Source organism: Myotis daubentonii, chromosome 14 (assembly GCF_963259705.1).
Source record: "Myotis daubentonii chromosome 14, mMyoDau2.1, whole genome shotgun sequence".
NCBI lineage: Eukaryota > Metazoa > Chordata > Mammalia > Chiroptera > Vespertilionidae > Myotis > Myotis daubentonii.
In genome coordinates, this window is record NC_081853.1 from 25,164,756 (window position 1) to 25,181,689 (window position 16,934).

The 16,934-nt window shown below is 39.0% G+C and overlaps 1 protein-coding gene across 2 annotated transcripts in view; it reads left to right on the forward strand.

Annotated features, from left to right (window-relative positions):
• Nucleotides 1-318: 318 nt before the first annotated feature.
• The window catches only part of PPARG (peroxisome proliferator activated receptor gamma), a 137,019-nt gene continuing 120,403 nt past the window's right edge, over nt 319-16,934 (forward strand). The window contains exon 1 of one of the 2 annotated variants that reach the window (XM_059663613.1): nt 319-470. The gene's annotated coding sequence lies outside the window, so the exon portion shown is untranslated. Of the gene's footprint in view, nt 471-1,267; nt 1,409-16,934 lie in introns of those variants that run through there. The other variant, XM_059663614.1, reaches the window with a different exon arrangement.

Consider the following 16,934-nt stretch of genomic DNA (forward strand, 5'->3'; position numbering starts at 1 on the left):
GACTGAAACACAGGTGACCCGACGTGTGTTTAGTGTCTTTTCATAAAGAATGTCCCTGAGAAGAGCGACGGGGACGGGCGGGCCCGGAACCCCACACCTGGGCTCTCCGCCGGCGGGACGCCGCGTCCCTCCGCGCCGCTCGGGCCTGACTGTGAAGCGGGGCCGTTCGGGGCCGCCTCCCAGCGGCGGTTGTGAGGAACAGGCCCGGCCGGGCGCAGAGTAGGCGCTCCGAGGAGGCAGCCGGCGGCCGGGGCCCTACTGTGCGCCAGGCGGGCGCCGCGGTCGCTCCCTCCCCGCCGTCGGCCCGCGCCCGCCGCCCGCGCCGCCGCCCCCTCGGGTCCTTCTCGGCCGCGGGCGGGCGGGGCGACCGCACTCGGAGCCGGAGCCGGAGCCCGCGCGGAGCCGCCGCCCGGGGGGCTCGGTCAGCCTCCGGGACGCCGGAGCGGGGCGCCACGCCGCCGCCGCCACAGGTCAGAGTCCGGGGCCCCGCGGCTCTCCCGCCGCCGGTCGGCGGGGCGAGGGGGCGCGGAGGGAGGCTGCGCGCCAGGAGTCGGGACTCGGGGAGTCGGGCTGAGGGCTGAGGGCTGAGGGCTGAGGCGACCGGCCGAAGGCGCGGGCAGAGCGGGGCGATGGGCTGAGGGTCGCCGGGAGGGGTCCCTGGTGGGGGGTCGCGGCCCGCGGGGACGGGGCTGGCGGTCCGGGCGGAGGGTCGCGCCCCGAGAAGCGGGAGCTGACCCGGCGGGGAAGGGCGCGGGCTGCACGCGGGGCGGCGTGAGCGGCCGGCGGTCCCGCCGCCCGGAGAGGACTGGGAATCCGCGTCTCCCGCCGAGGCGCGCCGGCGTCCGGGAGCCGCTCGCGGGGAACTTGGGGGCAGAAGCGCGGGGTCCCGCGCGTGGCGGTCCCGCGGCCGTGGAGTCCCGCGGGGTCTGCAGAGCCCGGACGGCGAGGCGCTGCGTGGAGTCGTCGTGCCCGGCTAGCAAGGGGCGTCCGTGGGGCCCCCGCCCCGGTGCCTGTCATCGCTCCGCTAGCTCGGAGCCGAGTGGGGTCCGGAGGTGTGGGCCGGGCTCCCCGGGCGTCAGGGATGGAGCGTGCGCCCCCCCCCCCTTCCCGCGCACACACCCCCCGGGTTTGGACCGGGAGCGTGAGGGTCGTGGCTCCCACGGGTGCCCGCCGCGTCGTGGCCTGGCCGAGGGGGCGGAGGGGGCGCCTCCCGGAGGCGCGGCCCCGGGCGCGGGCGCAGGTGGGTGTGCGGCCGTGGACTGGATGCCGGGTCTGGGGAGGAGCCTGGGGTGAGGGGCAGAGCCGGGAGTAGCCGCCGCGGCTTTTATATAAGGTCGGCGGCGCCGAGGGCCTCACCTCGGCGCTGCGTCGGAGGCTGCGCTGCTGGTCGCGCGGGCTCCGGGCTCAGGTGAGTCGGCGCCCCGACGGCGGCGGCTGGAAGGTGGGCTGCCGCGTCCGCCCTTCGCGGGTGGTCGTCCTGACGGGGATCCCGTCACGGGCTGTGCGCTCACTGCGGCCGTGACATCAGGGCGCTCGGGGCTGGGGATGATGGTTGGGGAACTAGTGTCATTACTTCAGGCGAGTAAAGTTTATATATATATGTATGTGTGTGTGTATATATATATATATACACACACACACACACATATACACATACACACACATACATATACACATACACACATATATATACACACATACACATATATATGTGTGTATGTATATATGTATATGTGTGTGTGTGTGTGTGTGTGTGTGTGTGTGTGTGTGTGTGTGTATGCGCCTGTCGTGAAGAAGCTAAAGGTTTTCTTCTTTTCTTGGGGACAAAATGTAAAACTAATCCGCGTGAGTTATCATCTGAAAACAAACCCGGGCAAGATGCTGAGCTGAGCTGGTGGAACCCCTTGCTGCAGGGGAGCACCTGATCTGGCAGTGCGTTATTTCACGGCAAGTGCTGCTATCACTCAGGGAACACGTCGTACCCGGAGCCACTGCGAGGACAGGGCTGCCGTACCCTCACAGTGGCAGATCCCCGGTGCTGGTGGTACCTGCCTGCTGCCGCTGAGGGGCCCGTGGCTCCCCGAGAGCAGAACCAGCCTGGTGGTGCCAGAGGCGTAGGAAACCCTCCTGGGCAGGGGCTGACCTAGACGGTCACTGGGGCTTTTCTCTGACGGGAATGCCTTCCACTCCTACTAAACTTTTATAGAAAACACGCCGAGATGCTCCCAGGTAGCATTTGGAGTGATATGTCCGAAGAGCCTGCTCAGGCTTTAAAACAAGTTCTGTGTTGTCTATTTTAAATCAGATTCACTCTAGAGTTAATAGATTTCGTAGTATTACTTCAGACACACAAATTTTAAACTGATGTTGTATTCGCCCAAAAGTGAAGTTATTACAAAACCATCCATGCTTGTCATGCTGTGTACTTCTCATAATTTTCTCCTTTATTTAAATGAGATGATATTTGATATTTCACTGGCTAATAATTATATCTTAAATTACAAGATCTTAGAATCAACTAGTGACTACGCAGTCTTTTGCAACTCACTGGGGGGGAAAACTCGTGATATAATTTTTTAAATCAAAACTTTTTCATATTTGTTTCTAGCTTTTACAAGAACTGCTATAAAAAGCATGACATCGTGAATTATAAAGATTTGCAGAACTCCAGAGCTAAGTTTTTTGGGGCACTGTATTTTTCATTCTTTTAAATTTAAAGAAATATAATTTCTTTTTTAAAATCTTTTTAAAAATTGATTTGAGAGAGAGAAACATCAATTTGTTGTTCTTATTTATGCATCCATTGGTTGCTTCTTGTATGTACCCTGACCGGGGATCAAACCTACAACCTTGCTGTATCAGGGCGATGCTGTAACCAGCAGAACTCTCCAGCCAGGGCTATAATTTCTTTTTAAAATTACTGTGACTGGTATTTTTAATAATTAAATACACTATTTTCTTTGAAGAGACTAGTTTTCTTAATGTTTATTTCTTTGTATATTTCAGAATTACATTTAAAAATAATGATAATTTTTAAAAATCACAATATAATTTCAAAATCACTGTGACATTTAAATTATATTATCCCTGTGTATTAAAATTTATACAGGAGAAAAAGTGTGACTTTAGGAATATGCATTAGAAATGCATTATTGATCACGGTTAATTGCTTTTAATTAGTAAGTAATAGGACTATAAACAAATACGTATATTCTGTTAATTCTCTGAAAATGGGGATATTTGCGACTAACTTTAATCATCAAAATAATTATGTGTGTGAAAGCAGTGTGAAAGGCATGCTGTGAAAACCTATACAAGTATTAATACATTTCACTTCGTTTTCAAATTGTGAAATGGTTGTTAATAACAGGAGACCATCGTGAAGTAGGGAAAATACGTTAAAGTAATACTTTACAAATGTTTTATATATCCTGGCCCATACTTTTACTTCTTTTATAAGATCTACATATGCCCAATGGATGGGACAGAAAATGTTAGTAATTCTAATTTGTGGGTGTTGTTCTGCTGAATTCATTGTCATTTGAATTTGGAAATATATGTCATAAGGTGTGGCAAATGTACTGGAACAAGTTTTTGGTCTCATACGATTCCACTAAATAAATTTCGTCATAGAGGATTTTTTTGAATCACAAATCCAGAAAACTTGATTAAGTCGCCAGTCTTTTAAGTGTAAAAATATGCCCCCTGCTTTAAATGTTAATCTGAATTTCTAACTTGCTTTTCTTAGTTTTTTCCTAGGAGAGCTCCACATTAGGGTAGATGACCTCTTGAGCTGTCCCTTTCCTCCCTTTTAAAGCCAAAAAGAAACAAAAAGGGCAGCAATTTAAAATGCTTACAAAATTCCTTCAAAACTGATCTAATTTGACTCTAAAAAATAAAATAAGACCTGTTAATAACCATGTTGAAAGTATAGATAGACCCAGAATATTACATTTCAGTTAGTTTCATGGCATTCTAGATATAAAATATTAAATTGAAGAGTATTCGTAATCTTCATGGGTTTTCTTATTAACTATTTGTATTTTATCACAATACAGACGTAGATTTGGAGGAGTTATAGGAATGTTTTATAAAACATATTATGTTATAAAAATGTCAGGTTTTAGTTTTTATTTACCTAAAATACTTAGGTAGGTTCTTGAAAGGAAAACGGCACCACTACAATAGGCCGTATTTTGGGGAAAACTTTTGCAGATATTAAGACAAAAACTATCACCAATAATATTTGCTGAAGAAAAAAGAAAAAGAAAAACTATCACCAATAATAGTATATGCTTAAATTATTTTTTATTTTAAAAATGGGTTTATGTAATCTTAATATTTTTCTTCAACAATCAATGCAAACCAATATTTTAATAGTAGACATTTAATTCAGAATATGAATGTTTATATTTTTGACTGTTTCAATTATTATAGCGGGGCAAGTCACTATCCTTTCTAACTCTCCATTTTCTCATCTGTGAAACGGGAAAAGCATTGCAGTTATTTTACCGTGGGTTTTTTTGTATGATTTTAAGACTTTGTAAGCAAGCCTTTGTAATGTGATCTTGGACCTGAATATAATTGGGCTGATATTTTAAAGAGAACTTTTATGATTATCTGTGTTATAGCTAAATAACTCTTTTACAAATGTTAATAGTTCACCCGGTACTAATTTTGAGATTATTGTTAAGAATGAACTGAAGATAATGAATGCTTGCCGTGAGGTGATCCATTTACAAAATGTTTGTGGAAATATTTCGTCATTATTCAATTTTAAATTGTAATCATTCCCTGATTACTTTGGATAAAAATCAGCCTAATTATTTTTGTTTTGTTGATATTATCTGTATGAGTCTCACAGTGGACGCAGTGTGGATCTTCTCGTGTCAATAATGTATGTCTAATGCATCTAGAAGGCGCCTTTTGTGCTTTTTTAAAAAAAATAAAGTTCTATTCCTTGTATATATTTATGGTGCACTCTGTGAGAAGTTATTGTATGTTACCCAGGAGCAAGTTTTTTGTATGATGAGGGCTATGATCCTTTGGATCAAAAGACAATGTAGTGTCGCTGCTTAAGAAACGAAATGGTGTGCTTATCGTGAAAACTGGGTCTTCTTTCAACAAGCTGTAACCAAAAAATTAGGCTTTAAGTAGCTTAAAAAGTGATAAATTTTCCTTATGAATTGTTAATTAATACATTTTATTGTGAAGTGTCCCCTATGCAAGAAAGTAAGAGACTTGGTTTCAGGCCTGCACCCCACTGTGTTCCTAGAATATTGAGCTATAAAGCCCAAGTATGGACATAGCTAAAAGGAAGGGGAAGCAACGGGCACAGACAGGCTTAGGCCAGTGCCTGTAGGTGAGTGTTCCATTTTTCTGGGCTTTCCCTTTGGGGGTGCAAAATGGGGAGTGGCATTAACTTCTTCTCTATTAAAAGGATGGCTTGGGCTTTCTCAGAGTCATTGCTTTACCTTCTATTCCTGTGACTAGGTCACTTTCAATTTGAAAACCTTTTTTGGGGACAATGAGTTTCTTTTCCCTACTGCGATTTCTCAGATATAAAGGAAAGAAATGAAGCCATCAATTTATGTAATATAATCAGTTAAAATAGAGATTTCAAACCTTGCCGTCAGGATTTAAACTAGATCACATAATGGTTTCGTTCAATTGGGTTCAATATCTGTTTAGGGAACATCCCCCCCCCCCCACACACACACACAGCATTGATTTTAGAAAATAAATTCATTGCAAGTTTTAACTGATTTTTAAAAAGTTTAATTTGTGAACTCCTCTAAGAGAACTATAGTATGTGGTTAAGACTAATTAAGACATATTTCCTGACCTTTTGAGAAGAGTTCAGATTAGTATAAACCTGGGGTAAGAAGTCTTTCACAGTTTACCATAGATAAGTAGACAGTAGATATGAGGGAGGTAGAAAAATAGGGAAATACCCTGAGTAGGAGTGTAAGAGATTTCTGTATGCTCAACTCCCACAGTCAGCAGGTTGCGTAGTTACTGAGCATAGAACTAAAATATAAGGTTGGTTTCTAAGAATTTACCCTGCTCCTTGATGAAATCATAGAATTTTAGAATAGCTTTAAGTTGTAAAGTCGCCATTTATCACTGTTATTCTCCCTGGCTTTATAAGTTGCCTCTGTGAAAGTGAATAGAAAGAGGATATTCGTATCCTGTATGTCTAAGGAATAAATTTTCCTTTATAGTGAAGGCAGTGGGGAAGCATACCTGTCAGACTGCCAGAATGCCATGATGAAACACTGCAAAGAACCCCTTAACCTTGACCCCACCTCACTGGCTGTCATTCCTCCTCTAAAACTGACTTTGTCATTTGAAAGTTTGGAGTCCACTTTCAAAATGCTAGTATTTCTAGCAAGGTTAATTCTTTAAATCACCATCAGCAGAAATTTGAGAAATTAGTTCCTCATTTCCTTGCTGTCTGAAAATGAGGCCTTTAAGGGATAGAAAACACTCCTATTTGAAAGAGAAGGAAAAATAAAATGAAAGCAATTCATGTCCCAGTTTCTCCATAAATCAGCATTCATGAGACAAAATATGAAAACAGCTATTTGAAATAGTGACAGGAAAGGATATATTCTCCCCCCAAATTGTCTTTATTTTTCTCTTTAAAATCAACACAAGTTGAGCTTGGCCGGTGTGGCTCAGTGGTTGAGCATTGACCTGTGAACCAGGAGGTCACAGTTCAATTCCGGGTCGGGGTTGCAGGCTCAATTGGGGATCATGTAGGTAGCAGCCAATCGGTGATTCTCTCTCTCCCTCTCCCTTCCTCTCTAAAATCATTTTAAAAAAACACAAAAACCCCCACAAGTTGTAATTCATTCTTGAATCATTTTTTTCCTTCAAAGAAATCAAGTTGTTTTTCCCAAACATCAATTTACCTATGAAATTTTATCATAATTAAGGTTAATGTTGGTTAATGTAATCAATTATCTGAATATTATTTCTCACTGTGCCTTCTATTTTCTCTGTGATGTCAGACAAATTATCTAGTCTTTACATGAATTAATTCTTCCAGACTTTTATTTTTTTAATCCTCACCCGAGGATATTTTTCCATTGATTTTTAGAGAGAATGGAAGAGAGAGGGGAAAGAGAGAGAGAAATATCGATGTGAGAGATATACTAGTACATCAATTGGTTGCATCCTGCATGAACCCCGACCAGGGCCTGGGCCCGGAAGGAGCCTGCAACCTAGGTACATGCCCTTGACCAAAATTGAACCCGGAACCCTAATTCTTCCAGACTTTTAAAGTAGCTTTCTGATAAATTGAAATGAGGGGACTCTTTCAATCTCATCAGAAAAAAGTACACTGAAGAAGTATAAATAATATTTAATGCTTTGGAAAATCTACAGATCATAAAATGTCATATATGCTTTATTTATTTATTTATTTTTTTAAAAAATATATTTTATTGATTTTTTACAGAGAGGAAGGGAGAGAGATAGAGAGTTAGAAACATTGATGAGAGAGAAACATCGATCAGCTGCCTCCTGCACATCTCCCACTGGGGATGTGCCCGCAACCCAGGTACATGCCCCTGACCGGAATTGAACCTGGGACCTTTCAGTCCGCAGGCCGACGCTCTATCCACTGAGCCAAACCGGTTTCGGCTGCTTTATTTATTTTTATTTTTTTGCCGAAAATAGTTATGGCAAGCCAACACATCTCAATTAGAAATAGTAGAGGCTTAGTAGCAACCTCAAAAGCAAATTAATTAATTCTGTGAATCAGCTGATAGGTAGTGTTTAACAGTTAGGTATTGGACACCACATGCCTATGACTAAGCATATTGCTTATTTGTCACTCACTTTTCCACAGTATTGTTGAAGTCTGAATCTAAAGCACAAAATCTCAAACTCTTACCTTACTAAATATTGGTCTTTTCTGTCAGTTGGTGATCACTTATATAAGTAACTTTTGCATGTAGAAAAATACGTATATAGGTTCTCTCTCTTGTTTTATACAGTGGATAGAGTTTATGAAAGAGAAAACATATGAATGGTGTATATATAAATTAATAAGATAATTTAACAAATTATTTGCATATGTCAATAAAATCCAGAAGAGTGAAGAAAATACCCAGGCATTTGCCAATGTAGGATTACTACATATTCCCTGAAGCATTTGGAACTCATTCGAAACATCCTGAGTTTATTTAAGGCAATATAATATATTTTTAAACTTTGTTTTCAGCAAGGTCCAAATTGTTGATCCTTAGGACTAAAGTAGTACAATGTCTACAAAAAATATAGGTTATCAGTTTCTTGAAATAGGTTCTGACTGGGTTTTATTCTTCTTTCTATCTCCAGCCTATAGCACATATAGGCACTCAATAAATATTTTAATAACAATACAGAAATAATCTAAGGCAGTGTTTCTCAAGGTGTGGTCCTTGGACCAGCAGCATCCGAAAACTTGGTAGAAATACAAATTCTCAGGCCCTACCCCATACCAACTGAATCAGAAACTATGGGGATGTGTTTTAACAAGCTCTCCAGGGAATGCTGATGTATACTGTTTTGGAACCCCTCACTCAAGATGATTTCTGCCTCTAATCTGATAGCCCAGAGTCCGTTGGTTAGTGCACTTAGTTTGAATTATTTTTAGTAGGCCTTACCCTTGCCTATAGTTAAGTTCTTTGCCATATTCTGCGGAGTGGTAGAATCTCTTGGGATCATCCTGTAAAATTACCTTTATTAGTCTGACATTTTATTACTTAAATACGCTCATTGTTATTGTTGATATGCTTGTGTCAAAAAAAGCTAGGTGACTCACTTCTTAGTCCAAGTGTCACTCATCTTAGAATGGTTCTTCTCACCTTAGAATGGTTGCTAGGATCCTGAGTCTCCAAGTTCAAAGAGTACAACTTCAAAGATTGGATTTTATAAGATCACCAAGGATGCTCCGCCCCTAGAGGATTCACATTAAACAGACTTAAAAGATAATGGATTTGTAAACCTTAATTCCCGATTAGTAATAGAAAACATGGCCTTCCTAGTGATTATCGATAGTTGTGGGTTGTTGTTTTTTATTCTAAATTTCTGTTATTCTGGAATGAAGAAACTTGTAGTCTCCTATGTTTCTGAAGTCACTGTGATTTAGTCCAGGCTGTTTAGAAAGCAATTGGGCAATATGTCACATACTCTGATGCTTCACCCCCACTTCTGGGACTTCTTCAAAAGAACGGAGGATATAGGAAAAGCCACACACAAAAACATTCATAAAAGCATAGTTATAGGAACCAATATTTGGAAATCACTTAAATATTTGGTTAGGTAAATTATGGTGTAATTACTAGGTGAAATGTTATACAACTATCAATGGCAATTCAGAAAACTAGCAAATCTGAAAAATACTAAGTTAAAATGTATGTGCTCTATTGATTGCAACCTTAATAAACATATGTATATGAAAACATCTGGAAGGGAATATACAAATATTATGACTGTTATATTAACACATTAAGTGCCCAGCCTGCTTTGTCTTCTGGACGGAAAGTACAGTGTCAGTCACTGGTAACTGACTGGGCGCTTAACGTGTTAAAAGAGTGAGGTTATGGAAGTCTTTTTTTGTTGTTTCTATATATTTCTCTTTTCCAAAGTTTAGCCAATAATGTAAAATTACTTCTATAATTAAAAACATACACTTATAGCTTTTGTGTGTGTGTCTGTGACCCTGATCAGTAAAAATCTAGGCAAAGAATAACTTAAACATTAAAAATCCTCTAGATATTTTATTCCTTTAAAGCCATTGAAGATAATGTAAGGCACTGCATGATTCTGTTCTGTTATACCCAATTTCATTTCATAATTTATGTCACATATTTACTCTTTGCTATACCAGCCTCTATCTGGGAGAGAAAAATATCCCATCTCTGTTACAGTCTCTTAGTTTTGTTCACCCAGCCATAGGGTTTGATTTCATTGATTTCTTTGGGTCTGTGTTCTCTTTAATATAATTAGACAGCGACAAACACCTTTTTAAAAACAGTTTCCAATTATTTTTTAAAGTCATCCTCATTTAAATTTTTTAAGAAAAGTATGTATATATACTATACTTTCCCCAAAATTATTATTTTAAGAAAAAAGTTGCTTTATTAGCTGTTAGGGATTTGAAATGTTCTATATATCTACATATATGTGTGTATATGTATATATATACACACACATATATATATACACACATATATAATATCTGCACAAATGCACACATGTGTATAACACATGCAGAAATAGCCTTTGAATTAATTAATTTTTCCTTTTTTCCCCTGTTGCATTGTTTTAGAAATCTCAAAGGAAAAATAAAGTGCTTTGCCTTTGACCCAGGTTACATTTTTCTTGTCACTTTATTTGGGATTTTTTTTTTTTTAAAAAAATAAACAACTTGTATCAGCCCAATGACTTTAAACTATCTAAATGAAAACAAAGTTCTAAAGCTTTTTAGAAATTTTATATTAGGGATACTAATTCTCTCTTTTTTCTGCCTCCCACATTTCTTCTTTTTTAAAAAAAATCTATTTTTATTGATTTCTAAAAAGAAGGAAGAGGGAGAGAGAGATAGAAACATCAGTGATGAGATAGAATCATTGATTGGCTGCCTCCTGCATGCCCCCCTCTGCGGATTGAGCCCACAACCTAGGCATGTGCCCTGACTGGGAACCCTGACTTCCTGGTTCACAGGTCACGGCTCAAACACTGAGCCACACCAGCCGGGATGCCTCCCCCATTTCTGATGATTTAATCCTTAATAAAGCTCAAGGAAAACCCAAACTAACAAATTCAGTTTATAGCTCTTAGAATTTGTTCGTGGGTAACACAAACTTGATATGAGCAAGTCTAAGAAGATCCTTTTTAATGAAGATTTATTTATTCACGAAATATTATTGAGCTTCTATTTTGTGCCAAAAGTTATTTTAGAGGAGGATAAAGCAATAAAGAAGGCGGACAAATTACATCTCTCCAGGAGTTTATGATTATTATTATTATCTAGATCTAACAACAACATTAGTGGGAAAGATGATAACTGAAAGGAGGCCACAGTCTGGCCCAGGCCTTGTGGCTAGGCAGCATTGCTAGGCTAACATGGAGTTAAGTGACTGACTTTGAATTATGTCTGCCATAGGGGAAAACCTGTGTCCTTATTTTTTCTAGATCTCTTATTATTATTATTTAAATATATTTGTATTGATTTCAGAGAGAAAGGAATAGAAACATCAATGATGACAGAGAATCATTGATTGGCTGCCTCCTGCTTGCCCCTCACTGGGAATTGAGCCCTCAACTGGGGCATATGCCCTTGACCAAAATTGAACCCAGGACCCTTCAGTCTGCAGTCTGACACTCTATCCACTGAACCAATCCAGCTACATCAGTCTCGTCTTATTATTTTAGGTTATATGTATGTGTTATGAATTGTATATTATATATAACTAGAGGCCCAGTACACGAATTTGTGCATGGGTGGGGTCTGGCCAGCCTGCCGCAATGGGGGCCGATCAGGCTGGGCTGGCGGAGGGGAGGGGACGCGGGAGGTTGGCCTGTTAAGAACTTATCCACGTTTAGAATATAATATTTGAATAAAAGGAGACCAAGATCCTACTTCAAATGACCCTCCTTTGGTCAAATTAATTTTATAGCAATATCCAACTTCTATATTTACAATCAAATTATCTAATTACATTTCCATTCTGATTTTAAATTTACAGAAGATATCTTATTGACCTCTTACAATAAACTATGAACATGAAACTTTTGGGGGTAAAGATAAGCAAAGTAAATTTTGAAGGAACTTATATGAAGTAAAATGGAATTGATTTTCATACTTAGAGTGACATGGAATATTAGAATGCAGCTCAGTGCAGATATAACCAAAACTTTCAAATTTTGTAAATATTATCATAGTGTATTCAATACCACAAACTCCATATACATTTATTGAATGACCACTCACTTCTCAGCACCAAATATCTTCATATGAGAAACAGTATCTGCCCACCTGGAAACATGGCCTTACAGATAGTGAGACAGGTGCTTTTCAGAACTGAGACTACACAACGCTGGGTAGGTGAACCAGCACCTAGCAGTAGGTAGGCAAATAACCACAGCTCTGTAAAAGGTGACAAGATAAGTAAGTGATTGAACTCAGCATGTTGGCATGGCTGTGTCTTTAGGCCATTTACAGGATTTATGCTGTGTATTCCACTATGCCTGCTGGAATACTCTTTGATCCTAACAAAGCCCAATATGTACACAAAATTATTATGTTTTTACTATTGCACATTTAGTTTTTAAATGTCAGGTTGATTTCCTTTGTCATACAACGTGTGTGTGAAATATTTACCCCAGCCACCAGCTTTTAAACTCAGAAAATACAAACTAATTTTAATCTTAACTGAAGTAAAACAGAAGACAGATCAACTCTGAAATGTAACCTAATGTGGATATTACACATTTTCTTTGCTGTCATATCTTACAATTTTTATGTACAAGTTCTGTACACCAATCAAAATTGTTTATTCTTAACAGATAGGAATGAATGTTGTATATGTACTACATACCTTCCCGAATTCACAGTCTATAACACAGGGGATGGGTGCATTATAAATACTTTGTAAATATTTTTAACTTGATTTACAATTTTGAGGACTTTTTTTTTTTCAGTATCACTTGTAAGAGATACTCAGTGCTACTATTCTCCACATTTTTAGGGAATTTCCTAAATTACTCTTCAAAATGTTAATTTCTATTTTATGTAGCATTTTTATGATACATAATGATATGAAATTAATGCCAAAATACGTTTACATTTTGCTATTCTAAAGAGGCAAAATGGCATATGAAAGGGAAAAAATGTTAATTATAGACTTCAGCATTCTGTGTTAAAATGTTTAGGTGTTCTGGTCAGAAGAACAGGTTTTAAATGGCCTAAGGGCCAGAGCACTGTTTTACATTCTTATTTGGAGCCTTCCAATGGGAACTGTAACAAATCCTATTTAATGTTACTGCTGGAGAAAAGTTCACAGTAATGTACAATATGAAATGTTATTTACACTTAGTACTCATGCATCAAATAAAACTAGTTCCCTTTCAAACTTTTTGTTAACTGTTAGGTAAAACACTATCAAGTTTTGGCCTATTAATTTGTCATGATATATAAAAAATGTAATTGATCAGCTATTTCATACATGAATCACAAGTATTATCATCATAATTATTTAACAGTTAATCTCCTTTTACAAGGTAGAGATGGGTTTATGAGCACCTTCAAGTCAGAATACCAAGACATTGATTTACATATAAAAGCGAAGCAAATAAACAAACCTTTTTTTTTAATGTGACCTTGTGACATCTCCGAACACTCACATTTAGTAGGCCTTCGTCTGTGGATGTAGGACCAAGGTAGAAGTCTATTAACAAAAGATCAATGCAGGGAATTTGTACCTTCTCCACCCTTGGGCACCTATTATCCCCCTGCAGCCACACCTGTTTATATCCTGCTAGGACAGTGATTTTCAACTGGTGTGTTGGTGTGCTGCAAGTGGCACACTGGTATGAAGCAAGAATTTTTAAAACATGCAATACCTGACTTTTCAGTTAGGGGCACTGACCTTTTTTTCCAGATTATCAAACAGAAAATGACAACAGTGAACACAGCAATAGCTGCCTGGTCTGAATGCCCTGTCTTGAACCATAAATATATAGGTCATATAATAGAGTTGCATCTTACTGGTCACATTGCAGAATAAGGTTGCATCTGACTAGTTAATTCTTGGTACCAGAAATCTTTATATATAAGTATAGGCACCTGATTTTTTTAAAAGTCACTTTGGAGCAAAAAGGGTAGTTAATTACTATTATTATTATTTTTAAATCGATCAAAATTATACCTACTTTTCTTAGGTCTGCAAAAAATATAATGTATTCTTTGGTGTGCCACAGAATTTTCATAGTTATGTGTGCCATGAGATGAAAAAGGTTGAAAATTGCCCTGGTAGACACAATACCAAGAGAAAGAAGCAAAGTGGTAGGGAGGATAGAACATGATAGAAGGACGTATAAAAAACTGAAACAACTTTGAAGCTCTCATTGATGATACAGACTTTAATTCCCTTAATTTATTATTCATTTATATATGACCGTGAATTGCACACATGTTCAAGTAGGTTCTAGAGGCACAAAGGGAGATACCAAAGCTCCTAGAACTAGAATTTTGTAACCTACACGAATAAAAAAGAGGTAAATTTAATTTTTGTAACCAATAATTCAAAGCAGTATACGATTAAAGACTAAAATTAGTAAGGCAGAAAACAAATGCTACAAAAATTCAGAGAATGGTAAGATCAGTGTGGCATGGAGGATAGAATATATACAGGAAAAACCTTGTAGAGAAGGGAAGAGTTGAATTTGACTTCAAAAGTTCAGGGATTGACAGAGTAACCTTATGAGGAAAAACAAAACAAAACAACAAACAGCTAAAAAATATACAGAAAAATAAACAAAGAAGGGAATCAAAGTACAATTCCATTCATATGAAATATCCAGAATAGATAAATCTAAAGAGATAGAAAGCAGATTAGTAGTTGCCAGGGCCTGGGGAAAAGGGAGGCGGAATGACTGTTTAATGGGTATAGGATTTCCTTTTGAGGCGATTAAAATGTTTTGGAAATAGATAGAGGTGTTGGTTGCACAGCTCTAAGAATATACTAAATGCCACCCACTTGTATGTTTTTAAACAGTGAATTTTATGTTCTGTGAATTTTACCTCAAAAAATAAAATTCAGAGCTTGAGATAGCTGAAGAGGGGAAAAGAATATCCAGTGTAAGAAAACAAAGCCTTAGAATAAGCATGGATTTGGAGGAGGAATTTTGCAGAGATCAACCCATTTGACGTGGCGAATGCATGTATGTGAGTTAGTGAGAAATATATTTGGAGATACAGATTTTTCGTTAACATGACAAAGGATCTGGAATGCAGGCAAAGCAGTGTGGATATTATCTTAAAAGGAGTGATAAGATTCCAGGTCTTGAGAAGAGGAGTGAGATTATTTTATCAGAAGATTAATCTGGCAGTAGTATGCAGAGAAAGCAGTTAGGAGGCTATCACAAAATCTGGACATAAATATGAGGAGGGCTAGGAATGAAGAAGGAGGAAAATGTGAGACATGAAAAAAGCAGTGAGTGATACTCCAACTATGGTCTATGGACTGATGTTGCTCATAAACCCGTAGTTGCTGACTTGACACAAGGCAACTATAGATTTGAGGATAAGCGTTTAAAAACCTTTATATTAGCCCTGGCCAGTTTGGCTCAGTGGATAGAGCATCAGCCTGTGGACTGAAGGGTCCCAGATTTGATTCCAGTCAAGGGCATATGCCTGGGTTCCGGGCTCAATCCCCAGTTGGGGGCGTGCAGGAGGCAGCCGATCAATGATTAGCTCTCATTATTGATGTTTCTATCTCTCTCCCTCTCCCTTCCTCTCTGAACTACAAGTTACATTTCCCTAAATGTGATGCAAATTCTATTTTAAACATATCTGTACAGTTAGTTCCACAGTTTTTTTTACAGGAAAGTACTATTCTTTAATGCCTTCTCAGCCATCATTTATTTCCAATTTTAATATTTGTAGTTCCTCTTCCATGTGATATTTTTCACGAGTAATGCAAATTTCTGCAGCAGTGAGTTACGTAAATCACAGTCACGCTGCTGATCCTGAAGTCATTTGTTCTTGCTCCTGTGATGTAATGTCATGGTTGATCAAGACTAGGCATGACTACCCATTTTGGGAATGTCTTTGTGATTCCATTTTTATGTCAATGAAAGTTCAAATAACTTTTATTATCCAACTTATTTCACTTAGTTATTACAGGCTTAAACTATTATTGTCAACATTTAGCAGATAGAATTATGACAGATTAATTGCACTTTGGAGGATCTGGATGACTTAGACTCATAGGAATATCCTCGCTGTATTTTGGGGAATTCTTAAATAAGGTACATTATTTTCATAAGGATTATTTAAGTGCTTGTGGTATAAGGTGAAGAAAAAGGTTAGCTAAAGAATAAACAATTTCATTTTAAGTCTGGTAGAATATTTTGTTAAAATAGTTCATTTTCATTATGTGTTATTAAAACAGCTTATACTTTTTATTAGAATATATGTAAAACTTTGAATTGTGCCTAGAACAGTATTTGGTATATAATAGGTACTCAATAAATACTTATTGATTCTTGTTCATTGAATGTGGAGTGATGGTGGACAAAGCCTTTCAAATGGACAAATAGTATGAGCAGAGGCACAGAAGTAGGGAAAATGTGAGTTTAGAGAAAAGCAAAGATGGCTCCTGAAAGTAACATGTATGTGTAATTACCAATTACACATAATTTATTGGCTAAATAATTTTGGTGGCTTATTAATTTCTGCACAATATTTAAAATACTAATGACCCTTTCTGATGCTTATATCCAAAGTGAATAGGTAAGCTTAAATACCAAAAGTTATTAACTCTGACTAATCTGAATTTCTGAGCCTCTCCTCTCCTTTCTACCTTCTTCCTTCTTTTCTTCTCCCCTCTTTCCCCCCGTACCCCTGTATTTTGCTCTAGCTTTGGCTCTTATTCTCTCCCTTTCTCACCTTTTTCTTCATTCCTGATGTTTCCCATATTCAAGCCTCTTTTCTTTGTTTACTTTTTTTGTTTCTGTTTCTCTCCCTGCAATGACTCCCTTCGTTTTTGTTTCCCAGTTCCCAGCATCTCTTTGTTCAGTTAGGTCTCTAACTCTAATATGGAGGTGAAATATACTTCTGTATGCTAATCAAATGATGAAGTAAGGTTATTTTTCTTTGTTGAGATATAATTGACGTATAAAATTGTAAGATATTTAACATACATCATGATGAT